The sequence below is a fragment of the Dendrobates tinctorius genome, unplaced genomic scaffold (genome assembly GCF_039654945.1).
Source record: "Dendrobates tinctorius isolate UK_male_01 unplaced genomic scaffold, ASM3965494v1 ptg000042l, whole genome shotgun sequence".
In the NCBI taxonomy this organism is placed as follows: domain Eukaryota; kingdom Metazoa; phylum Chordata; class Amphibia; order Anura; family Dendrobatidae; genus Dendrobates; species Dendrobates tinctorius.
In genome coordinates this window covers 5,274,806-5,296,669 of record NW_027361710.1, presented here as the reverse complement: position 1 = coordinate 5,296,669, position 21,864 = coordinate 5,274,806, and the positions used below count along the sequence as shown (strand labels likewise).

The following is a 21,864-nucleotide window of genomic DNA, read 5'->3' as shown; positions in this document are numbered from 1 at the left end:
AGGGTCCGATTTCCCCAAACCAACAACGGGCGAGCACGTGCGAGTGTCCCTCCACGTATCCTCTTCCGCGACGTGGGACACGATGCCGGACTTAGCCCTGTCCACCCCTAAGTATTGAAACCATGGGCTTGCACAGAGGCACAAGACTAGTCGGTGCAGCCCCCACTGCTCCACCAACACTAGACGGTGGTGCTGCAAGGCGGCGGACGGTCCCTCTCCTCACCCCCTGAAGGGGTAAGATGGAGATAGGGTGCCTGCACCATACAGAAATTAACCCCATTCCCTCTACCTGGGTGCTGGATCTGGAGTCAGGTATGGAGGGCTGGGGAAAGTCCTGCGGCAGCGTTCCGGTCCACTGAAGAACCAGGCGTCTTAGGAAGTGTAGGGCAATCCTCCTTCCCTCTCTTTCCTCCGGCCTCTTTTCGCCAGACATGGGTTCTGGCGACAGGGAGAGGCTGTGCGCGCCCCCCCCCACAGCAGGTGGGCATGCATGCAAAATTTAGCCCGCGGCTTTGGCCATGCTACGCCGCGGGTGGAAGTCCCGCCCCCGGCGTGACGTAATTTCCGGGACCGCCCCCGGACTAGGGCGGACACCGAACAAATTGAGGCCCCGGCTTCATTGCAGAGTAGGCCGCGACAGGGAGAGGAACGTCCCGGCCTACCCAGAGGAAAGGAGCGCAGGGAAGCGCAGCGCAGAGGCAGCGGCAGGAGCACGTGGGGACGCAGGACGGGGTAAGTGTGACACCGACCCTGGAAGCGCGCTACGGGGGATTAAAGGTGTTTTTTTCCTCCTCCCTTTCCCTCAACCCTCATATGAATTGGGCCTGGCAGCAATATGTCCGGAAAAGGTAAATCGCACACGCTCCTTTATGCCGCATGCATTTCTTGTGGGGTTAGGTTCGCACGAGCTCAGAGCCAAAACCTATGTGAAGCCTGTGACTTTAAATGCTCCCAGGAGCCCTCCCCTGCGACAAAGCCCAGGGATCCGGATCCCCTGAAATGGGCCTTATCGCTTTCCCGGCCTATGGCTTCTCTGACAAGGGCGATCGAGACCCTTCAGGCTCCAGATAGGGGCAGAGATGGCGGCTCGCCTGTCTGGGAGTGATCATCCGCCTCACAAGAGCCTCCAACCTGCAGGGGCTGCAGTCATTCTAGACAGGCGCATAGGAAGAGAACCCACACGGCGTCTCCGAACCCATCCGGTGCTTCAGCATCCGTGAGTGCGGCGTCTCGTTCACCGTCACCACTATCCGGGAGCGAGCAGAGTTCAGATTATGACGCTGATGAGCCCCTGGACCTAGATACTCCAGGGTGTCGGGAGATGGTTGACAGTCTTATTGAAGCTGTCAATCAGACTTTGGGTATCGTAGATGACGTCTCTCTGGCCTCAGGTCATAAGAGGGCCAAGCGACCGCATAGAGTATTTGGCACTCACTCACCCAGAGTTCGAGGACATAGTACAGCGTCACAGGGAGCCACCGGACAGGCGCTTCTCGGGCCAGAAAACACTGGAAGCAAGGTATCCGTTTGTAACGGAGCTCTGTAAGAAATGGGCGGAATCCCCGGTGGTTGATCCGCCAGTGTCACGCTTGGCTTCGAAATCTTTGTTATCGGTACCTAGTGTTTCTTCCATTAAAGACCCCATGGATCGGCTCATAGAGAGTTTGGCCCGCTCGGTGTATGAGGCATCAGGTTCAGCGCTCTCTCCCTCATTCGCAGCAACATGGGTAGCCAAGGCCATGATGTCATGGTCAGAATCTTTAAATAAAGTCATGCAGGATAGGGACCTGCTGACGGAGGTATCAGAGATAGCGAGTCAGACCACGATGGCAGGTGATTACCTAATCGATGCCTCCTTAGACGCTGCTAATTGCGTGTCACTGGCGGTGGCTAATGCGCTTGCCATTAGGAGTGCTCTATGGTTAAGGATGTGGCGGGCCGATTCGATTTCCAAAAAATCCTTGACTTCCCTGCCTTATCAGGGTAGCCGCCTATTTGGGGAAAAATTAGACCAACTCATCTCTGATGCTACAGGGGGAAAAAGCAGTTTTGCCCACAGCAGAAAATCAAGCCGCCGTTTCGTCAGCCTCAGGCATGGTTTCGGGCATTTCGTAACCCTGGGTGGAAGGCAGCGACCAATTCCGCCGCTCCAGTTCGCTACAATCAAGACAAGGATCGACAGGTCACATATAGAGCCAACCCGCTGAGCAGGATGAGGGCTCGCCAGCCCAAGTCGAGGGGAGCCAGATCCCAAAGACCCTCAGCTAAATGACTCGGGGCAGCCGTTACCCGAAAACGACAGGGTGGGCGGCCGTCTACTCCGGTTCTGCCACGTCTGGGTCTCGGTGGCACGCGACGCATGGGTGGCGGAATTGATGTTGTCCGGGTACAAGATAGAATTTGTCAAGTATCCCCCAAAATGATTTTTTCTTTCCCGGCTTCCCAAGGTGGAGGCCCGGGCAGAGGCATTGCTGGGAGCCATCAAGGTACTCCAGCGCAACAGACTCATTATTCCCGTACCAGAGTGCGAGAGGACTCGGGGTTTTTACTCCAATCTGTTCGCGGTCCCCAAAAAGGACAGTACAGTCAGGCTGGTACTGGACCTAAAGCTCCTGAACAGGTTCATCAGGATCAGGCATTTTCGAATGGAATCCCTCCGTTCGGTTATAGTGGCCATGGAGCAGGGGGAATACTTGGCCTCGATAGATGTCCAGGATGCCTATCTGCACGTCCCTATTTTTCCTTCACATCAGAAGTTCCTACGTTTTGCCATCGATGGCCGGCACTTCCAGTTTGTAGCACTGCCCTTCGGGCTGGCTACCTCCCCCAGGGTGTTCACAAAGGTAATGGCAGTCGTCATGGCCATTCTACACTCTCGGGGCATAGTTGTCTTGCCGTACTTAGACAAACTCTTGGTGAAAGGCCCTTCATTTCGGGCATGCGAAGAGAATGTCAGCATCGCGCTGGATACCGTATCCCGCCTAGGATGGTTGGTCAAGAAGTCATCCCTTGTCCCAGCCCAGAAGATTTCTTTCTTAGGGATGATTTTCGACACCTCCTGAGGGTTGGTAATTCTCCCTCAGGACAATGCTCTAGCACTCCGACAGGAAGTCCGGAAACTGCAGCAACCAGTCCCTCACACCATTCGGCTTGGGATAAGGGTACTAGGGTAGATGGTGGCGGCAATGGAAGCGATTCCGTTTGCCCAATTTCATCTTCACCCCCTGCAGCATGCTCTCTTGACAGTCTGGGACAAGAGCCCATTCACGCTCGATTATCGGTGCCGGTTGTCCTCTCAGGTCAGACAGTCACTACAGTGGTGGACGAGCAGTTCCTCCCTTCTTCAGGTGAAGCCTTTCCCCCCAGAACAATGGTTGGTGGTCACAACCGACGCGAGCCTCCTCAGCTGGGGAGCGGTTTTTCATCACCACACAGTTCAGGGGCAATGGTTACAACAGGAGGCAAGCCTCCAGATCAACTTGCTGGAGATACGAGCAGTGCGGCTGGCGCTGCAACATTTCCAGCACTTTCTAGCAGGAAGGCCTGTCTGGATTCAATCGGACAACGCCACAGCGGTGGCTTACGTAAATCATCAAGGGGGCACCCACAGCAGGACAACCATGCGCGAAGTAGAACACGTACTTCTCTGGGCCGAGAGGAACCACTCGGTAATTTCAGCAGTCCACATACCAGGCGTGGAAAATTGGGCAGTGGACTTCCTCAGCTGGCAAGGTGTCGTGTCCGGGGAATGGGCGCTGCACCCCAAAGGTCTTCAAGAAGATTTGCCAATGGTGGGGAACACCGGATGTGGGTCTGATGGCCTCCGGGGTGAACGCCAAAGTGCCCATGTTCGTCGCTCGGTCTCGGGACCCGCCAGCGATCGCAGTGGATGCGTTGGTTCTACCATAGAACCAGTTTTGCCTTCCATACTTGTTTCCCCCGCTACCACTACTTCCGAGGGTCATCAAGAGAATCAAAACAGAGGGGGTTCCAGCAATTCTGCTGGCCCCAGACTGGACCCGTCGGGCATGGTATGCAGATCTAGTGCAGCTCCTTGCAGACGTTCCATGGCGTCTGACAGAAAGACCAGACTTGCTGTCGCAGGGGCCGATCTGCCACCCGAACTCAGGGGCCCTGTGCTTGATGGCATGGCTGTTGAATCTTGGATTCTGACCAAGGCGGGGTTTGGGCAGTAGGTGGTCGCTACAATGGTTAGCGCCTGGAAGTCTACCTAGGCAAAGATTTACCATCACACTTGGAAGGTCTTCTTTAGTTGGTGTCGAAATCACGGGGTTGCTCCACTAATTTTTTATATTCCCAACATCTTGGCTTTTCTTCAGTCAGGCCTAGACTCAGGGTTGGCCCCGAGTTCCCTTAGGAGACAGATATCGGCCTTGTTGCAGCGAAAGATCGCTACTAATATGCAGGTGAAGACCTTCATCCATGGGGTCTCACATTTGGTACCCCCCTATAGAACACCTCTAGACTCCTGGGACCTTAACCTGGTCCTGAGTGTCCTGCAGGAAGCTCCGTTTGAGCCATTACGAGAAATTTTGTTGTCGTACTTTTCCAGGAAGATGGTATTCTTGGAAGCCATAACTTCCATTAGGCGGGTCTCGGAGTTTGTGGCCCTGTCATACCGAGCTCCGTTTCTCATTTTTTTCAAGGATAAAGTGGTTCTAAGGTCAGCTCCCCCTTTCTGCTGAAGGTCGTGTCCTCTTTTCACATTAATGAGGATATCGTCTTGCCTTCATTTTGTCCAGCGCCAGTACATCATGTGGAAAAAGCGCTTCACACAATAGACCTAGTGAGAGCACTCAGAAGGTACGTCTGTCACCCTTTCGCCAGACAGATACGCTGTTCGTGCTCCCCGAAGTGCGCAGGAAGGCACTCGCAGCCTCAAAGTCGACCATAGCCAGATGGATCCGTCTAACTATTCAGGAGGCCTACTGTATTAGAGGCACTCCGATTCCATAGCAGGGATCGGAGCGCATTCTACTCGGGCAGTGGGTGCCTCTTGGGCGCTTCGGCACCAGGCTTCGGCGGAGCAGGTATGCAAGGCAGCGACCTGGTCCAGACTGCACACATTTTCTAAACATTACAATGTGCATACTCAGGCCTCGGCAGATGCGAGCCTGGGTAGAAGAGTTCTCCAAGCAGCAGTGGCGCACCTTTAGACAAGAGGTGCATGTGGCTTGGATCGGTGAGTCAATCTCCCACCCAGTGACTGCTTTAGGACGTCCCACAGTACCTGTGTCCTCCAATGAGATGAAGGAGAAACATGGATTTTTGTGAGTACTCACAGTAAAATCCTTTTCTCCGAGACGCTCATTGGGGGACACAGCACCCACCCTGTTAGCCAAGTGGGCTCTTGTTTATTTAATCTATTTTTTGTTGAGATTAGGGTGGGCCTTTTCCAGACAGATTGTATTCTGCATTAAGGCTGATTTGTTTGGTATTCTCCTACTGCTGTTGCACTAAACTGAGTTCCGCCCGCAATCGGGGTAAGGGTGTATGCGGCGGAGGAGGAGCTAACCTTTTTTGTTCACTTAGTGTCAGCCTCCAGGTGGCAGTAGCATACACCCACAGTACCTGTGTCCCCACAGTACCTGTGTCCCCCAATGAGTGTCTCGGAGAAAAGGATTTTGCGGTTAGTACTCACAAAAATCCATGTTTTCGGCCTTGCTAACTATGTTACTAAGTTACTGTGTAGATGATTTGGAGCGAGGGGGCAAAAGTCAATAGACTAAGCTCTGATAGCTACAAATGGGTCTAGAAGAAACAAGGGAAAAAGTGGCTAATGGATCAAGAAATTGAAGGAACTTTGAGTTCTGTGGAGGAAATCTGATAATTTGGGGTTGTTTCACAGTCAAAGGCATTGGATACTTTACCTGGATCAATGGTGGTCTCAAGGCTGAGCTATATGTGAATATTCTACAAAATGATTTATTTTGTGCACTCGAGAACTATGGGAATGAAAAGGACAATGACCAGAAGCATACGTTGAAATTTGTGAAGAAATGGCTCCATGACAAAGAAGTAGCGCTGCTGGATTGGCCCCCACAATTCCCAGACCTCAATCAAATTGAACACTTGTGGGTAGAGTTGATGAAAAAGCTGTGAGACAACCTGTATGTACAAAGTTTGGGAACATGTAGAAGAGACCTGGGATTTGAATTTGATTGAGAGTGTGCTAAAAAAGGATTCAGGTAGTGTTGAAAGCCAAAATTGGATTTACAAAATAGTAACAAAAAAACAAATTTAGATTTTTAGGCGCAAAACATTAACAATGCAATGAAATGACAAGAATATGCATAACTAATCATATGCTAAAAAGTTGCAAGTCACGTTTATGTATGAGATAGCCAAAATTATTGCCTATAAAATGATGGTATTCTCACATTCAAAGCAGTAGTGGATCTTTTTCAGAGCTTTTTTCGGTTTTGCCTTTTCGTTTTTCGCTCCTCTTCTTTCCAGAGCAATAACTTTTTTTATTTTTGCGTCAATATAGCCATGTGAGGGCTTATTTTTTGAAGGACGAGTTGTACTTTTCAACAATACTATTGGTTTTACCACTTCATTTCACAGAAAATGGGAAAAAAAAATCCAAGTGTGATGAAATTGCAAAAAAGTGCTAATCCCACACTTGTTTTTTGTTTGGCTTTTTTGCTAGGTTCACCAAACTATGTGGTCAAAATAAAAAAAAACAAAATTTGCTAAAAAAAAAAAAAAAAAAATTGTGCCATTTTCTGATACCTATAGCGCCTCCATTTTTCGTGATCTTGGGTTGGGCGAGGGCTTATTTTTTGCGCACTGAGCTGATGTTTTTAATGATACCACTTTTGTGCAGATACGTTCTTTTGATCGCCCGTTATTGCATTTTAATGCAATGTTGTAGTGACCAAAAAAACGTAATTCTGGCTTTTTGATTTTTCTCTTGCCGTTTAGTGATCAGGTTAATCCTTTTTTTATTGATAGATAGGACGATTCTGAATGCGGTGATACCAAATATGTGTAGTTTTGATTTTGTTTTTATTGTATTATTTTGATTGGGGCGAAAGGGAGGTGATTTGAACTTTTATGTTCTTTTTATTTTTTTATATTTTTGAACACATTTTTTTTTTAACTTTTGGCATGCTTCAATAGCCTCCATGGGAGGCGCAAAGCATCCACTGCAGATCACCTCTATGTAGCTGAATTGCAGGATTGCTATGAGCGCCGACCACAGGGTGACACTCATAGAAATCTATCATCAATAACCATAGAGGTCTTGAGGAGACCTGTGGTTCTGATGGCAACGCATCTCTGACCCCTGATCACATGATGGGGTAGGCGATGCGCGTGTTTCCAGACCGGTGTCCAGAAGCGCCATTTAAATGCTGCTGTCAGCATTTCACAGCGGCATTTAACTACTTAATAGGCGCAGGCAGATCGCAATTCTGCTCGCACCTATTGCAGGCACATGTCAGCTGTTGAAAACAGCTGACATGTCTTGGCTTTGAGGTGGGCTCACTGCCGGAACCCACCTCCAAGCGAGGGATACTGCCAGCTGATGTACTGGCAGAAAGGGGTTAATAAATCTTAGTTAACCCCTTCCTGACATGAGACGTACTATCCCGTCCACGGTACCCGGGCCCGTATGACCGGGGACGGGATAGTACGTCTACCGCGATCAGCGGCGCCCACGTGGTGAGCGCCGCTGATCGCGGCCGGGTGTCAGCTGATTATCACAGCTGACACCCGGCACAATGTGTCAGGGGCGGTCACGGACCGCCCCCGACACATTAACCCCTTGCACACCGCGATCAAACGCGATCGCGGTGTACCGGGAGTTAAAGGGAAGCATCGGCAGGGAGGGGGCTCCCTCCGTGCTTCCCTGAGCCCCCCACGGCAGCGCAATGTGCAGCGCTGCTGCGGGGGGCTCCTATCCTCCAGGCCCCCGAATCCAAGATGGCGACGGGGGCCTTCGGGGGCCTGGGGAAGCTGGCTTCCTCAGTGCCTGCAAAGCGCAGGCATGAGGAAGCCTTGTGCACTGCCTGTGACAGATTGCTGATCTGTCACAGTGATCTGTGATGTGACAGATCAGCGATCTGTCACAGGACAGTGATGTCCCACCTGGGACTATGTAATAAAGTAAAAAAAAATTAAAAAAAAAGTGTAAAAATAAATTAAAAAAAATCGCCAAATAAATTAGTAAAAAAAAAAAAAAATATTCCCCAATAAATTCATTTTTTTAAAATAATAAAAAAAAAAAACAATAAATGTACACATATTAGGTATCGCCGCGTCCGTAACGACCTGCCCTATAAAACTGTCCCATTAGTTAACCCCTTTAGCGAACCCCTTAAAAAATAAAAATAAAAAACGAAGCAAAAAATAATGATTTATTATCATACCGCCAAACAAAAAGTGCAATAACGCGAGATCAAAAAGACGCATATAAATATCCATGGTACCGCTGAAAACGCCATCTTGTCCCGCAAAAAACAAGCCGCCACACAGCATCATCAGCAAAAAAATAAAAAAGTTATAACTCGCAGAATAAAGCGATGCAAAAATAATTATTTTTTATACAAAATAGTTTTCATTGCATAAAACCGACAAAAACATAAAAAAAGACCTAAATGAGGTATCGCTGTAACCGTACTGACCCGAAGAATAAAAGCGCTTTATCAATTTTACCGCACGCGGAACGGTGTAAACGCACCCCCCCAAAAGAAATTCATGAAACGCTGGTTTGTGTTCATTCTGCGTCCCAAAAATCGGAATAAAAAGCGATCAAAAAATTTCACGTGCCCGAAAATGGTACCAATAAAAACGTCAACTCGTCCCGCAAAAAATAAGACCTCACATGACTCGGTGGGTCAAAATACGGAAAAATTATAGCTCTCAATATGTGGTGATGCAAAAACTATTTTTACAATAAAAAGCATCTTTTAGCGTGCGACAGCCGCCAAACATAAAAACCGCCATATATAGTAAATCAAACCCCCCGTTATCACCCCTTTAGTTAGGGAAAAATAATAAAATAAAAAAAATGTATTTATTTCCATTTTTCCATTAGGGTTAGGGCTAGGGTTAGGGCTAGGGGTGTGTTGGGGTAGGGTTAGGTTAGGGTTAGGGCTAGGGTTAGGGTTAGGGCTAGGGTTAGGGTTAGGGCTAGGGTTAGGGCTAGGGTTAGGGCTAGGGTTAGGGGCGTGTTGGGGTTCGGGTTGGAGTTAGAATTGGGGGTTTCCACTGTTTGGGCACATCAGGGGCTCTCCAAATGCAACATGGCGTCTGATCTCAATTCCAGCCAATTCTGAGTTGAAAAAGTCAAATGGTGCTCCTTCCCTTCCAAGCTCTGCTATGCGCCCAAACAGTGTTTTACCCCCTCATGTAGGGTATCAGCCTACTCAGGACAAATTGCAAAACAATTTTTGGGGTCCAATTTCTCCTGTTACCCTTAGGAAAATAAAAAATTGGGGGCAAAAATATCATTTTTGTGGAAAAAAAATGATTTTTTTATTTTCACGTCCGAGTGTTATAAACTTCTGTGAAGCACTTGGGGGTTCAAAGTGCTCACCACACATCTAGATAAGTTCCGTGGGGGGTCTAGTGTCCAAAATGGGGTCACTTGTGGGGAGTTTCAATAGTTTAGGTACATCAGGGGCTCTCCAAACGCACATGACACCCGCAGACCATTCCATCAAAGTCTGCGTTCCAAAACGTCACTGCTTCCCTTCCGAGCCCCGACGTGTGTCCATACAGTAGTTTTCTCCCACATATGGGGTGTCAGCGTACTCAGGACAAATTGGACAACAACTTTTGGGGTCCAATTTCTCCTGGTACCCTTGGGAAAATAAAAAAAATGGTGACTAAAAGATCATGTTTGTGGAAAAAATACGAATTTTTTATTTTCACGCCCGGGCGTTGTAAACTTCTGTGAAGCACTGGGGGGGTCAAAGTGCTCACCACACATCTAGATAAGTTCCTTGGGGGGTCTAGTTTACAAAATGGTGTCATTTGTGGGGGGTTTCCACTGTTTAGGTACATTAGGGGCTCTCCAAAGGCAACATGACACCCGCAGACCATTCCATCAAAGTCTGCATTCCAAAACGTCACTACTTCCCTTCCGAGCCCTGACGTGTGCCCATACAGTAGTTTTCTCCCACATATGGGGTAGCAGCGTACTCAGGACAAATTGGAAAACAACTTTTGGGGTCCAATTTCTCCTGGTACCCTTGGGAAAATAAAAAAATGGTGACTAAAAGATCATGTTTGTGGAAAAAATACGAATTTTTTATTTTCACGCCCGGGCGTTGTAAACTTCTGTGAAGCACTGGGGGGGTCAAAGTGCTCACCACACATCTAGATAAGTTCCTTGGGGGGTCTAGTTTACAAAATGGTGTCATTTGTGGGGGGTTTCCACTGTTTAGGTACATTAGGGGCTCTCCAAAGGCAATATCACACCCGCAGACCATTCCATCAAAGTCTGCATTCCAAAACGTCACTACTTCCCTTCCGAGCCCCGACGTGTGCCCATACAGTAGTTTTCTCCCACATATGGGGTATCAGCATACTCAGGACAAATTGGACAACAACTTTTGGGGTCCAATTTCTCCTGGTACCCTTGGGAAAATAAAAAAATGGTGACTAAAAGATCATGTTTGTGGAAAAAATACGAATTTTTTATTTTCACGCCCGGGCGTTGTAAACTTCTGTGAAGCACTGGGGGGGTCAAAGTGCTCACCACACATCTAGATAAGTTCCTTAGGGGGTCTAGTTTCCAAAATGGTGTCATTTGTGGGGGGTTTCCACTGTTTTGGTACATCAGGGGTTTTCCAAACGCGACATGGTGTCCGATCTCAATTCCAGCCAAAAACGTCAAATGGCGCTGCTTCCCTTCCGAGCTCTGCCATGCGCCCAAATAGTGGTTTACCCCCACATGTGGGGTATGAGCGTACTCAGGACAAATTGCACAATAACTTTTAGGGTCCTGTTACCCTTGGAAAAATAAGAATTGAGGGTGAAAAGATCATTTTTGTGGAAAAAATATGATTTTTTAATTGTATGGCTTTATGTTATAAACTTCTGTGAAGCCCATGGGGGTTCAAAGTTCTCACCACACATTTAGATAAGTTCCTTAGGGTGTCTAGTTTCCAAAATGGTGTCATTTGTGGGGGGTTTCCACTGTTTTGGTACATCAGGGGTTTTCCAAACGCGACATGGTGTCCGATCTCAATTCCAGCCAAAAACGTCAAATGGCGCTGCTTCCCTTCCGAGCTCTGCCATGCGCCCAAATAGTGGTTTACCCCCACATGTGGGGTATCAGCGTACTCAGGACAAATTGCACAATAACTTTTAGGGTCCTGTTACCCTTGGAAAAATAAGAATTGAGGGTGAAAAGATCATTTTTGTGGAAAAAATATGATTTTTTAATTGTATGGCTTTATGTTATAAACTTCTGTGAAGCCCATGGGGGTTCAAAGTTCTCACCACACATCTAGATAAGTTCCTTAGGGGGTCTAGTTTCCAAAATGGTGTCATTTGTGGGGGGTTTCCACTGTTTTGGTACATCAGGGGTTTTCCAAACGCGACATGGTGTCCGATCTCAATTCCAGCCAAAAACGTCAAATGGCGCTGCTTCCCTTCCGAGCTCTGCCATGCGCCCAAATAGTGGTTTACCCCCACATGTGGGGTATCAGCGTACTCAGGACAAATTGCACAATAACTTTTAGGGTCCTGTTACCCTTGGGAAAATAAAAATTGGGGTGAAAAGATCATTTTTGTGGAAAAAATATGATTTTTTAATTGTACCGCTGTACGTTATAAACTTCTGTAAAGCCCTTGTGGGTTCAAAGTTCTCACCACATATCTAGATAAGTTCCTTGGGGGGTCTAGTTTCCAAAATGGGGTCACTTGTAGGGGGTTTCCACTGTTTAGGTACATCAGGGACTCTCCAAACGTGACATGGCGTCCAATCTGAATTCCAGCCAATTTTGCATTGAAAAAGTCAAACGGCGCTCCTTCCATTCTGAGCTCTGCCATGCGCCGAAACAGTCGTTCCCCCCCACATATCAGGTATCTGCGTACTCAGGACAAATTGCACAATAACTTTTGCAGTTCAATTTCTCCTGTTACCCTTGGTAAAATAAAAAAAATTGAACCTGAAGTATTTTTTTTATGAAAAAAAGTTAGATGTTCATTTATTTTTAAATATTCAAAAAAATTCCTGTGACGCACCTAAAGGGTTAATAAACTTCTTGAATGTGGTTTTGAGCACCTTAAGGGGTGCAGTTTTTAGAATGGTGTCACTTTTGTGTATTTTCTATCATATAGACCCCTCAAAGTGGCTTCAAATGTGATGTGGTCCTAAAAATAAAATGGTGTTGTAAAAATGAGAAATCGCTGGTCAACTTTTAACCCTTATAACTTCCTAACAAAAAAAAATTTTGGTTCCAAAATTGTGCTGATGTAAAGTAAACATGTGGGAAATGTTAGTTATCAAGTTTTTTGTGTGCCTTATCTCTGTGATTTAAGGGCATAAAAATTCAAAGTTGGAAAATTGCGAAATTTTCAAAATTTTCGCCAAATTTCCGTTTTTCTCACAAATAAACGCAAGTTATTTGAATGAAATTTTACCACTAACATGAAGTACAATATGTCACGAGAAAACAATGTCAGAATCACCGGGATCCATGGAAGCGTTCCAGAGTTATGACCTCATAAAGGTACAGTGGTCAGAATTGTAAAAATTGGCCCGGTCATGAACGTGCAAACCACCCTTGGGGGTGAAGGGGTTAAACCATACTTACAGCATTGCCCTTTCCAGTGGTGACATTGTCCCCTGCAGGAGAATTAAAATAACAAACAGCAATATTTCTCACCTGTCCACTGAGAAGACAATAATCCATTTGTCCCATGATGAGTCTAGCTCTGATACATGGCAGGTTGCATGATGCATCAATTCATCTTGTCATCCAGCAGAGACACTAAGCAGCATGTGCTACCGCTTCTCAGTGTCTCTCGGTGAACTCCTATAACCTGTCTGATGTCACTGCGAGTGTTAGAAAGCTTACATGTTCGGGGTGCCATCAGGAAGATCCTGAGAGTTCACAGCCAATGAACTCTGTTAACCTAACTGATGTCAGCGCTAGCACCATTAGAAACTTTCCCACCATGCTTACGCTGATGACAGTCAGGTCATGGGAGTTCACCAGAAGACACTGAGCAGTGGTAGCAGATGTTATTACCCTGGGGGGGAGGCAATATCCATGGCCTCTTCCTAGGCTTTTAATATCAGCCCACAGCTGTCGCCATTTTTTTGGGGGTCCTCCATTTTAATAGCCAATAAAGGATAAGCATACAGCTGTGAGCTGAGATTAATAGCCTGGGAAGTTCCATGGGTATTACCCCTTTCCAGGCTATAAATATCTGCCCCCAGTTGTCGGCTTTCCCTCCACTGGGTAAGAAAATTACGCGGGAGCCCACGCCATTTTTTTTTTAGAAAGATAATCTTTTAATAATTAAATACATATACAGAAAGCTGCAAACACACTGTACTAATTGTGTATGTGACTGACATCTATATATCTATCTATTCTATGTGTTAGGCTGGTTTCACATTTGCTTTTTTTTTGCACTGCGTTTTTGCGCATACATGCGCATGCGTTTTTTCCTCTATATTTAACATGTTAACATGGGTGCGCATTAGGGTGACCGGATCTCATATGGGGGGGAAAAAATGTCAGAATCTTGTTCGTCTGGACCCCACAAAACGATTCCCCTTTCCAGATATTGAGAGAGCCAAAATTTGAGCTCGATCAAACGACGTTAACCCGTGCCGCTCGTCGCTCAAAGTTTGAAAAAATCCAAATTGAGGTATTTTAAGATTTAGGTATTTTGCATAGTCTGTTAGACTATAAAGAATGTGACAACAACATTGCAGAAATAGCCCTGACCAAATTTTCGAACCATTTGTGGTATTTGAATGCAGAGTTGGTGGGATTATCGTTTTTTGATCCCACCATTACAGACAATGAAAAGTTGTTAATGGCTAATAAATTGCTCAGTAGCACAGATGAACCATCAGAGCACGCTAACCTACATGAGTTGATAATTTTACATAGTTATCTAATCTATTCTAGAGCTTTTGTTAAAGTAATTTTTGAAACGTCAGAATATAATGCTCGGCATTTGCTTACAACTTGCAGGACATATTGCTTTTGTTCTTCATCTTTTGTCAGAAGGTCGTTAAAGTCGGTTACTTCCTACCTCTTTTAATTTTTCTTTCCTAACTTTTGGATTTACAACCCTAGCGTGCTCTGATGGTTCATCTGTGCTACTGAGCAATTTTTTAGCCATTAACAACTTTTCATTGTCTGTAATGGTGGGATCAAAAAACGATAATCCCACCAACTCTGCATTCAAATACCACAAATGGTTCGAAAATTTGGTCAGGGCTATTTCTGCATTGTTGTTGTCACATTCTTTATAGTCTAACAGACTATGCAAAATACCTAAATCTTAAAATACCTCAATTTGGATTTTTTCAAACTTTGAGCGACGAGCGACACGGGTTAACGTCGTTTGATTGAGCTCAAATTTTGGCTCTCTCAATATCTGGAAAGGGGAATCGTTTTGTGGGGTCCAGACGGACAAAATTCCGACATCGATTTTTTGCGTCACCCTAGTGCGCATACATGCGCGTTGGCATGCGCACATATGCGTTTTTCGTGCGCTGTGTTTTTTTATGGTGTGCGTCCTTAATATCCAGACGCTACATGTTGCATTTTTTGGTCCGGCCAACCGCTTAAAAAAAGCATGCGCACGTATGCGCATGTTTTGCGCAAAAAATTACGATTGTGGTCTATGGGTGCGCATACGTGCGCATTGGCATGCACATGTATGCTTTTTTTTGCGCATGTGTTTTTTTGGTGTCCATTGGTTAGACTAGTTATAAAAATCCCCACCAAAAAAAACTCATGTCTATATAAAAGGAGGTGTTTGCCAGCACTGTACCATAACTATAGAGACAGCCTGGAGAGCAGAAAGACTGCAAAAGAAGACCCCATTTTCAATTCCAGCTTCAGCGGCAAGAATGTGAGTATTATTACATCTAAAAATGTATGCCTGTCCTTTTAAATTGTAAATGTACTAATGCTTTGTATTATTTTTACATGCAGTATGGCTTCGGAATCGGAATATTGACCATCCCGGCAGGAACTGGCGCAAGTAGACCGTGAGGTGATTATTTTCGTTCATTTGATAAGTATATCTGCTGCTTCTTAAAATCTCTAACGTTTGTTGGTTTTTTTTCAGACATCGTCATTTTCAGCGGACGCGACTAGTGAGGGCGAACAACATGGCAGCCAAGCCAGGTACCGGTGATGATACGGAATGTAAGTATCAAAGGATTTGTAATGTTCTTTATTTTTTATCTTTTATATGTCCTCTTTTCTGGATCTTTTTTGTAACTTTTTATTCACACAAAATTTGAATATTCTAATGTATGTGTTTTGTCTAGGTTCCACAATGGGAAGAAGACATCTACCTGGATAATGAGCACCTTATCCACCTGGTCCAAGAGCGTGCCCCGTTGTGGGACAGCCGTGATCGGCTGTACAAGGACAATGTGGTGATCCAGCGGCTATGGAATGAGGTGGCTGCAGCGTTGATGGATGGCTGGGACAGCGCCACTGCATCCTCCAAAAAGGCGTTTAGTAAGTATTTCCCTGCTCTGGAACTGTTGGGTTTCGTGCTAGATACCCAACAGTGTCATCTGGCTCAACAGTGACTGCTTTGGGTATTGTATTGCTGCATTGTGCCGCATTAACTCTTGTTTGTGATGGCACTGTTGGGTTTAGTGACAGCATATGTCGTGCATCATACACAATTGTTAAATGTTGTTTGCTTGTTTTTCCAACAGTGGACAAAGTCCGAACACGTTGGCGCTCGATCAAGGACCTCTTCAACAGTGATGTTCATGCTGAGGGCCAGGTTCTCAGTGATTCTGCATCAAGGACAAGAACATGATACCGGTACTATTCAGTGTTGCAGTTCCTAAGACCGGTCCTTGCCACCAGATCGTAAGTATTATATTTTTTGGTTTTTATTTTTATTAATCTGTGTTCTTCTAATCCACAGCTGATGCTTCTTGTAAAGGCATGATAGTAATGATTTTCCTTTCTTCCACAGCACCTGGAGCAGCACCCTGCAACCTGGCTCTGGAGCGGTCCTTCATCGGACGACCTCGGACCAATCTCAGCCATCCGACAGCCAGGAAGCACCTTGCACGTTAGCAAAGCAAACAGCTGCTGACCAGGAAGCTGGTCAATCAGGTGTTCCCCTGTCCCAGGTCTCTGCCACTGGTTATGCGGGCACTACCCGCCAGCGGCAGAGGGCCTTGGACAGGAATGTCTTGCCCGAGTTTATGCACTTGAGCGAGGCCTTTAATGCCAGCCTCAAGTCGCTGTCAGACAGAGTGGAAAGCAGTTTTTCACTCATGGAACGTGGTTTTAACCACATGGAACACCGCTTCCATTCTGTCGAACAGCGCCTTGACCGTCTGGAGGCCGACCTCAACAGACCAGCGCACCATTTTTTTAGTAAGATTGAAAAGGGCATGGCGGAACACCTTAGTCCTGAGCAACAGCTGAGTGTGCTGCAGGCCTGCAACAATGCTTTCTTGCAGGCTATGCAGCATATTCGGTATGGGCAGCAGTCAGTGGTGTTGTTATCTAACTGTGCCACCATTGACTCGCTTCACCTCTCTACCGACTTGTGCTGCATACCACTGCACGGACACCTCTATTCAAAGCCAGGACACCCACCATTACACCACCACAAGTCTGAGTGCTGCTGGTCACTTCACCGACACCACCATGGCAAGCGCTGCTCCTGTCTGGAGCACCACCGCCACCCCCATGCATGCTTGGAGCACAGCCACAGTAACCACTCCTCAAATGTGGAACAGCCCTGCCGCAAACACTACAACATGTACTAGCCCTGCCTCCACCACTCCGCAAACCTGGACCATCACTGCCACCACCAGTCCTTCTGCAAGGACGAGCACTGCCATCGCCACCACAGAGTATCTGCAGCAGCCACAACAGCAGCAGCAGCCACAGCAGCACGCACAGCAGCAGCCACAGCAGCAGACGGGGGACCCACATTCCTTATTTGCCCCAAGTTCCAGGAGGTGCCAACAATCAAGGCGGGCATTGGGCCCAAGTAGGTCCAGGCAGGCCAGTTTAAGGAGACAGTTAGGACCACTGTAGCTGAACCTCTGTCCTCTCCTCCTAGTGAGCCCCTTCCCCTAGAACACCTTCATCGACTATAAGCTGTTCATCTTCACTGCACACCCCCAACTTGCAACCATTTGCCCCCAAAAGCAGAAAAAAATAAAGTTTTATTTTTTTTTGGTTAAAAATAAATTTAAATTTCTGGTTCACCATAACAAAGTTTGATTAATGTTTTTGGCGCCGCCTACACACACTGCGCCTTACACACAATGCGCCTTAAACTTTACAAGGTGTCATAAAAAGCGTTTTGAGGATTGGCTGTTTTTACCATCCTCATTTCACTTATTGTGATACTAGGCAAGGGGGATTATAGATATACCTTGTAATTAACAACATACTCTTATTACGTGTGTGTTGAAACCGCTGATGGGCAAAATACAAGTCATATATTCAATACCAAGGCCTAGTATAATAATTAAAGTTGACCGACTAGGATCTGGTTTCATGAAACATAAACTGGTCAAACTAGGGAAAAAAAAAGTCGAAGTTTCGTTCGAAACCCTACCACAATGTTAGTTAATGGGAAATAAAAGTCGGCATTGAGCGGATTACATCCATCCCCTCAATGCAGACTTTTATTCCCCATTGACTTGCATTGGGGTCGGGTTTTGAACGAAACTCTGACTTTTTTCCACTAGTCAGACCAGTTTCATTTGAAACGAATTTGGTTTCATGAAACCCGATCCTACCAAAGTCGCTCAACTCTAATCATAGATATTTATCAATCATGGCCTGGTTAATACACATATCATATAAAAACTTCAGCGTTGCTTACGTACCAATATATTTCACGCAGACTAGCGATGCTGCAGTTTAACTCATATGTGTATTTACCTGCCCAGGTGTGAGAACATCATGAATTCACAGGTATACACGGGAAGTTTTTTATTTTATTGGACTGTAAAAAACATAGTGCACTCGGTACTGGTATCAAAACAGGTTTTTTATTAACATACACACACGAAAACATTTTTACACCATTTCATCTTGCCAGTGCACCCATCCTACATCAGAGATAAAGTAGGCCGCAAATTGGTCCCTCATTTGGCCAACTTCAACGGATGACCTGAGAGGGTGCTGAGTGAATTCAGGCAATGGGTTAGGAGCAGCATCATCGAGTTCAAAGGTCGGGTGCTCTTTAGCCATCACAAAATTATGTAGAACCACACACGCCTTCACCACCTCATCCACTGTTTCAAGTTTAAGATTAATGGCTGTGCCGAGAATTTGCCATCTGGAGACAAGAATCCCAAAAGCACACTCTACAGTTCTTCTGACCCTGGTCAGCCTGTAATTAAAGATTTTTTTGGTGTGGTCCAAGTCACGGCTGGAGTAGGGTTTCAGTAGGTTTGCACACATTTGAAAAGCCTCATCCCCAACCATTACAAAGGGCAGTGGCGGAGCTTCGGTGTGGGGAAGAGGCCGTGGCATAGGGAAATTAACTTGGTTGCCATACAACCTCCGGCCCATGTCTGAGTTTTTAAAAGCCTGGGAGTCATTACCACGGCCAAATGCTCCAATGTCCACTGCTACAAACATACATCCGGCATCCGCTATGGCCATGAGTACTTTGAAAAGTACTTTTTGTAATTATAGTACTCAGATCCAGTTCTTTTGGGTTTGATGATCCGTATGTGTTTACCATCAACAGCTCCCAAACAGTTGGGGAAATTGCAGACTGTCCAGAATTTGTCAGCAATTTCCATCCACTTTTCAGCGGTGGGCAGGGGCATAAATTCTGGACAAAGAATGTTCCAGAGAGCCCGGCAGGTGTCCGCAACAATTCCAGACAAGGTAGAGATTCCAATACGGTACTGGAAGTGTAGTGAAGATAGGGTCTCTCCAGTCACCAGGAATCTGCGAAACAGAGAAAGAAGTAAAATTAATATTTCTGTATATGGGTTTTTAAAACTATAAAATAGAAAATTAGTACATTCACGAAAAATAATTAGCCCATGTTTTGAATAGTACATGTAAAAAAAAAAACCATCAGACCCCACCCCTTGGTTTTTAAATATTACGCACCGTAATGTCACTAGGAGCCGTTCCTCAGGAGGAATCGCACAGCGGAGCTGTGTGTCCTGTCTCCGGATGGATTCTTGGACACGGGCAAGCAAATCCCTGAAGCTTTCTTGGGACATCCGGATATAATCTGTAAATTTCTCCAGGTTTGCTTGTAGCTCACTGTAGAGGGTGTGGTACGCCCCACGGCTCTCCCAAAGTTCAACAATCGGATGTATCCACATATGCCGCCGCTGCCGTCTTCGCTGTATCTCTCTCTTCCTTTGTTCATTGCAAGCAACTGCATATGCCCTAGCCATCGCGATGTCCAAATCCAAGTTGAAGTGAGAACTCTTCCAGTGCAGATCCATGTTGACACGAGAAAAATATATATATCTACATATTAGCATACCACACCGCCACTGACGTCACATTGGTCGTGTGTGTTGCAAGATTGTTATCTAGATTTTTTTTGGTGAAGACAATGTGCAAAAAAACGCAAACGCACTAAAACGCATACAAACGCATACAAACGCTGCATTTTTTCCTGCATGCGCATAAAAATGCTTGAAAAAAACGCAGCTTTTGTATGCATTTGTATGTGTTTTTTTCATGTGTTTGTGTGCGCAAGAAACGCACCACAAAAAACACAAGTGTGAAAGTAGCCTAAATATGGTTTGCAATCTGTCTATTCTATCCTGTCTGGTCATGCTCTGATTTTAATGTATGTGCATGGTCCAAGTGCTGTGCGATTTTTTGTTGTTGCACCCAGTAACTTGCATTGGCGAGTATCGTCCGTGATACGCTGCAAATCGCAGCATTCTGCAATTTTTTTTTCAGTATGATTTCAGCTGAGAAAACAAATCGCACATGAGATGTAACCCATTGAATAACATTGGTCAGAGTGCAATCTGAATTTTTATCGAATTGCACTCGTCCGTTTTTCTTACAAATGAGTATGAGCACTAAAAGAAATAGAGTTTGGCAATAGGAGACATAGTCAACCGTCACATCAAATGTCTGCTATAATGAACTGATGTAAATTGTACAGCTCATACATTACACAGGTCACGGTCAGCCCAAAGATAGAACAAATCTATTAATAGTGGGTGACTGGCATAAGAATAGTCTTAATAAGTTTCCCCAAAATTATTTTAGAAAATTGATGAACTTTTCTTTTCTATAATAATTTAGCATTATTTAAGTAGAACTACTATATGGAATGGAGAATCCCCTTTAATGCTGCAGCTAGCCAAAGGACATTTCTTTTTAATATAAAGGGTGCTCAAGTAGACTACGTCTATGTCCTAGCTCATTGAGGAGGGCCATGAATGGAAGTATCTGCCATATGTTGTGCAATGTCTGTTTGCTCTAAGAGGGCATTTGAGTAGGAGTTGTCAGTAAAAATCTTTAGAACACCTTAAATTTCTCTAATAGGTTAATAAAAAATGTTTTTAACCAAAAGAGAAAACCTCTATAACCTCCATATATTTTTGGACTTAAAGAAGACCAGTCAATGTGGAAAATATCTATACTCATTTGGTGTAAACTGGAAATGTAACCAAAATGGATCTTCTGTCTCTATCATAGATAATTGTTGGAAGATCCTGCATGTACAGTTTCGCTAAGAAAGCTGGTAACTTATATCACAGAGCAGGGCCAAAGAGATTAAGATAGTCCGTAGAGAACTGCAACCCTTGTGTTCTAAAAATCAATAGGGCATGAGCTCGCATATTTCAAGACCACGGTCTTTTGTGATATCTATCACATGTCAGCTGCTACTTTTTAGCTGAATTTCCCATCTCTACACATTTTGCTGTTTACTACACATAAAATTTATTCCTTGTGCTTCTCAATGTCCTTGTTATGATTTTATGGCTAGTGTTATATGACTGTGTCTTCGGTTATCTCACTTAACAAAGAGGAAGATTTTCTTTTTGTTTTTGTTTTTTAGACCATGAAGATTAATCGTCAGTATCCGGATTAGCAAGAAAAAGGAAAACAAGTGCAAGAAAACAGAAAAATGATTTATACTTCACTAAAGTTTTAAAGTATAGGTATTTTTTCTTTAATACATTTTATCCTCTGAGTGGCAGAAAAAAAAACCCTCAGATCAAAGGGCATTCAATGGCAAGACGTTATCTGGATGAGATTTAGCATGATTCCTTAGAGGGTTAAAATTAGATCAGAAAGCCTATGGATGAATGACTTAGATATGTTTGTTTGTTTAAGATACATAATGCATTGTGGAAAAAGAGAATGCTTGACTGAAACTTGGACAGAAGGCGTAGCAATTGGCAGAAACTGATTTTTTTTTCTCCTCGACTCTGCAGTCTTCATGAAAATGTGTTTCATTGACCCTTATACATCTAGAAATGCACAGGCTAAAGCAACCAATAAGGAGAAAAGTAACTAGAAAAATAGAGATATGACCTACATGTTTGTGAATATCTATAAAAAGCATGAATTTAATGAGTTAAGAGCAGTCCTTTATGATCGTAAGTCAACATGCAAATGTATATGTAGCTGTTATTTAGAGAAAAAAATGTGTGAAAATTACATAGTATCTTGAGTAGGT

The 21,864-nt window shown here is 45.1% G+C and overlaps 1 long non-coding RNA gene across 2 annotated transcripts in view; it reads left to right on the top strand.

Moving 5' to 3' along the window:
• LOC141088898 (uncharacterized) overlaps positions 1-21,661 on the top strand; it is a 41,839-nt gene extending 20,178 nt beyond the window's left edge. For both annotated transcript variants that reach the window (XR_012232098.1, XR_012232099.1), the window contains exon 3: positions 21,241-21,661. This is a non-coding gene — a long non-coding RNA (uncharacterized lncRNA). The remainder of the gene's footprint in view (positions 1-21,240) is intronic.
• The last annotated feature ends 203 nt before the right edge of the window (positions 21,662-21,864 follow it).